The following is a 5,463-nucleotide window of genomic DNA, read 5'->3' as shown; positions in this document are numbered from 1 at the left end:
TTTGTATCTCAAGAGATTGGTCCTTCTTGAACAACTTGGATTCCAAGCTATTAGCAGCAATGGTGAAAGCAATTGAACATAATGAAATGAAAGTAGAAGAGGAAGAGGCCAAAAACCAATGAACACATGGAAATGCAACGCCCCAACCACTCTCTGATTGGATGCTACAAATTGGAACACCTAATTGGTCGACTTTTTTTTTTTATCTTTTTTGAACTACTAACTACTTGGACAAAAAAGCAAAGTTTCACCAAACAAATAATTTAGAGGCAGTGACGAAATCCCCCATTCAAAATCCCGTCAAAAGGATTGATATACTCTTAATAATGTCTGGGCTCAAGTGCTCAACATCAACTTCAATAAGGGTTTTGGTTTTACAAATGGATTGTATCCCACAAAGTTACAAAAAAGGTGGTTAGCCTTTTATAAAAGGAGCGACCTTGGTACCCGTGCCAAGGCTTCTGGCTTTTTCAAGGTGTGGGGGATTAATTTTTTAGTTTGCGATGCAAGGTTAAGATGACATGTCATTTTCTCAACAGTGAATTACTTTACTATCCGACAAAATGGGATCGATTGATGTCATCCTTGGAAAGTATGTAAAGGGTTTCTTCTTTGATATACACCCGTTGGATTGGTCGATGTTGTTAGAGATTTTACGCTGAACAGGGGAAGAAAAGAACACGCGAGAATTCACCTTTTGCTGTTAACGATGGGTTGGAGTTTCATTAAGCTTAAGCTATCCAGATTGATAACGGACAAGGGATATGGAAGATAGTCATCGTCATCAGGATTCAGGTTAGATTTTGTGAAGACAGGGCCTCTAAATTTAGCCTCCAAGAAATCCATCATCGTCAATGGCACAGGCTATTCAGTAGTCCATACGGGTTAAGGCCAATTGTCATAGATCCGGATTTGTAATTGTGCCCATTTGACAGGGTGTTCCGGACGTCCTATACCTCCCTGTTTGACAGGAGAACTCTTCTTTCAATCCTCGGCCTCGGTGAACCCTCCTTATTCCAATGGAGATATATTCATGACCATTTATCTAAGGTAGAATCAACACTTAAACATCAGGCCGGTGACTTCGACATTGCTGATTATCTGTGGTATCCATTTCCATTTTCCACAATCATGATGCTCAAAGTTAATGATGCAGTTAACTTTCAATGTGTATCCATTCCATTTTCCACAAGGCGGGGTTAAGATGTAGCATGTAAAAGCTGTTAGGTACAATCGGCAACAATTGATGTATATGTTAATACTTTGCAGAGCTGTGGCAGGTAATCTCTTCAAGATAATGTTTAAAGTTGCATTAATTATGCCCCAAAACATCAACGATCTGGTAAATCAAGAAACAACCTTATTGGCTTCTCCCATCTAGAAGTTTGGGTGTGCATGTGATATATACGAGGCTCCTCATTAACTCAAACCAGCCAGTTTTGAATTAATGACATGTCCTGAACCAAAAGAACAAAGTCTGATCGTGCCCCTGCAAGCCACCAGTGGTGTATCCATCAAAGGTAGTGTCAAGGCATCCGAGGTAAGTGAAGCCATACCTCGCATTGGGAGTTTGAGTATGTGTAATTTATATAAAGCTTCACGTTAACTCAAATCAACCGATTTTGCGTTACCAGAAGGAAACAACCTTACTGCATCTTGCCAAAGAATTCCAGTCCATATTACCATGCGGGGATGACATGTGAATTTGAATGCTATGATATTGAAATATCGTAAAGCTCGTGGGTCAGCAAAATGTTCCTCTTAATAAACTCACATGCAAAACCTCAACAACAACAACAACAACAATCTTAGACAAATAACAGAAACTTAAACAACACTGGCTCACTTATCTCACAATAAACAATACAAATAATCTTAGGCAACTTTCGGCAAAGCAAAAACAGAATAGTTTTAACTCTAATTCCACAGAAATTTAATTTCTTGTAAGAGTCGATTGATGATTTCCCCTATCCAAATAGCATAAATACAGCAGCCAACCAAACAGAACCACAAGAAGATTCCTACCATGATGTTAACCAACCAAGCTATTGAATGCCCAACATTCTTGTAAACTAGAATCAATACACCATTGAATTTTTAAGCAGCAACCACTAGCTTATCCCAACTTATTTCAATCAAATGAAGCACAAAAGCACCAAATTTGAGTTCCTTCAATCCTAAACCTTCACTTTCTTTAGCAACAGCATAAACCCTTCATAATAAACAGAAGAACGCTGTTAGGAGAATTTTAGTGTTAAAATATCATGATCCACATCAACTCAGTCATCTCAGCAACCCACTAGCTAATACCTCAGTATGCCAACTTGTTACATCTTGAGTGTTAAATTAACAGCTAATTTAGCTTGGACCTTTGAAGTTAGCTTATCTAGGTTCAAAATCCATCACACATGTATAAATAATCCCATTTGAGTATTTTTAATCTATCTAGCATTCTTAAGCTTTAAGCTTTTACTCCTTCCCTTTTCTAGGCCAAACCGACTTGAACGCCGGAACACAAACGCCTTGACTGTTCTCTTTTTATTATGTTTTCAGGATGTTTCCCCTTGTGGTCAGCTCCACACCAACAAATAAATAATAATACAATTAAACAGTTCACGAATTAAAACTACACCTAAATATCATTAAACTCAAATCTTGAAGTGGCAAATAATGCAACATCCAAATCAAGAAACACAATAAGATCTAACTCTTAATCCAAGTCAAGATCCAAATCTGAAACCAAACAAGACAGTAAAGCTACAATTGAATATTTTAATCTACCATGAAGACAGTGAATCATTTTTGATTTACTGTAAACGAAGCTAAAAATATATGTATATATATGCACGTGCTGCTTGATAGATTTGTTGGTCATACGCGTGATGCAATAGCAGGGGCCGCCGCAGCAGCAGCGGAGGAGGCGGCGCCTTCGAGGAAGGAGAAGAATCCCGAGTTTGCAGGCTCCTGATCGTCTAAGAATAAGTCCTCTGGAACCCTAAATGCACCGTGTATGCAAACGATAGCGACTACGATCAAGCGCGCGGAGATCAAGAGCTATCCAACGCTGCAGCAGCGGAGGAGGCGGCGCCTCCGAGGAAGGAGAAGAATCCCGAGTTTGCAGGCTCCTGATCGTCTAAGAATAAGTCCTCTGGAACCCTAAATGCACCGTGTATGCAAACGATAGCGACTACGATCAAGAGCGCGGAGATCAAGAGCTATCCAACGCTGGTCAAGAACACGACGAAGACTGTCAACACCACCAACCAGCCAAGCGTCTCACGCTCGGAGAACGTACGGCCGAAGATCACGAGAGGTTGATCCGAAGGTCGGAAGAGGTACAAGAAGACCCAAGCGGCGAGGAGGCCGAGAAGGACGAGGAGGGACAGTGGATGAGATAGGAGAGAGAAAGCGAGTACAACTGCGAGTAGAGTAATGTAATTGACTTTGAAGTAGAAGAGCTTTTTGCGAATCCGGGAATAGGCGTCCGTTAGATTATCGGTGCGCGCCATGGCCGTCCGATCAATGAGTTCGTACCATGGATGACGTTGCGAGAGTCCCTGACGGATCGAGGATGCGAGGCGTGAGAGGAACGCGGGCGTTGCTATTGGCGGTTGTGACTGGGCTCCTCGTCCCGGCGTCGATTGAGGGCCTGTCATCGGAATGGTCCCGGCATTCGCCATGAGTGGCGAGTGAATTTGATAGTACTTGCGGGCGCGTGGGGTTGTTTTAACGGGACAGCAGCGTCGTCTTTTTGGCAATGGGTTACTGAGTCTTACAAGGACGAGTAAGGACGAGTAAGGAGAGAGCTGTGAGTTTCTTCTTGACTTGAGTAATGATTCATCTGTTGAGGTTGACGGTGTGGATGAAGAGTTTCGAGTGGGCCCGGACAGTTAGCGGAAATCTCTACTTTATAGCACATTTTGGACCCAATTGAGTGATTTGAGTCTTTTTGTGTTTCGTTTCTGTTGCTGAAGCTGTTTTCCTAATCAACATTGACGAGTCAAGTTCGTGATCAAATAATTTGATTAATTGGGCGAATTAAGTTTAAATTTTTAAATATATAATTTAAATAGTTATGAAGTTTAATCGAAATTTTATATTTTAATTTTAATTTTTATTATTTTAATAAAAAAATATTTTAATATTATATGTATATATAAATTTGAGTTTGAGTTTAATATAAATAATTAAGTTTAAAATTAAATATAAAAATTAAATTTATTTTTTATTTAATAAAAAAATAATAATCAATTGAATTTGATTAATTCAATATTTATTTTAAATAAAAATTAAATTTAAAATTTAATTAAATTTGAATCAAACTTTAAATTATAAATTAAAAATTAAATTTAAATTCAAAATTCTCAAAATATTAATTTAAATCAATTCGAGTACACCTTAATTATATTCTTAGTGAAGCAATTTATTTCCACATGAATTTCCTCCGACTGCAAATCTAAAAAATATGCTATTCAATTTGGTCAGATCAATCGATATAACTAGGTAGAAAATATACACATTAAATAACCTGCTGCAAAATGTGATTAGATCCGCATCCCAACAGTTGCTATAATTAGTTAATTACATCATATCAAATTAATATTAGCAAACTAAAATACAATTAAATAACTAAATCAATATACAGTATGATTTAAACTTAAAACCTTTTTACTTATCACTAAATCAAAATTTCATTTAAAAAAATAGACAAATAAAAATCCGAATAAATATCTAAATCCTTAATAACAGACAAAGAACCGTATCTATCTATACACGGACCTAATGTGTATAAAGAAGGGATACTTTGCAAGTTATCTAGCCTTTTTTTTTTTCAACAAAAAAACTCTAATGCGGCAATTATGATTGAAATTAATTTGGCAGATGGGGTTAGTCTCAATCACAAAATAAGGAATTTTGGAACTCATAAATTTTCTTGTATAATTATACAATTTAATTAAATGTATACTTTATTTACAATTATGAAAAAACCAAAAAGGGTCAAAATTTTGCCAAATTTCATTTTTTATCTTCAGGTACAAAAGGTTCATATTAATTAGGCAATTTTGATTCTTTTTCTTTTTCTTTTTTTTTTATAGTTGAAACCATATTTTGTTTCCTTAACCTGGATAGATATTAATAAAAAAAATAATAAAAATAGATGGGTCAAAGGTTAATTAGTTTAACATCTTTATCTAAACTTTCATTATCACTTAATTATTTTTTACAAAGAATATCGTAATCTAAATATAAAAGAGTTACATAGCTAAAATTTATTCTAAAACTATTAACATCATAAAAATTAAATTTGACAATTTATGTATTTGTGTCACATAAAACATTAAAAATTATGTATTTATATCATATTTTATATAAAAATTATATATAATAATTCGTGTCGATATTAAAATATAAAATATATTTTTTATTTTATTAAATTTAAATATAATTATTATTAGGATCTTA

General features: G+C 35.6%; 1 pseudogene; it reads right to left on the bottom strand.

Moving 5' to 3' along the window:
• Positions 1 to 2,723: 2,723 nt before the first annotated feature.
• LOC111297141 (PRA1 family protein B1-like) lies at positions 2,724 to 3,819 on the bottom strand (annotated as a pseudogene).
• Between the last annotated feature and the right edge of the window lie 1,644 nt (positions 3,820 to 5,463).

Source organism: Durio zibethinus, chromosome 12 (genome assembly GCF_047325235.1).
Source record: "Durio zibethinus cultivar Kanyao isolate XHJ-2024 chromosome 12, ASM4732523v1, whole genome shotgun sequence".
Taxonomy (NCBI): Eukaryota; Viridiplantae; Streptophyta; class Magnoliopsida; order Malvales; family Malvaceae; genus Durio; species Durio zibethinus.
This window is presented reverse-complemented; position numbering and strand designations above follow the sequence as displayed.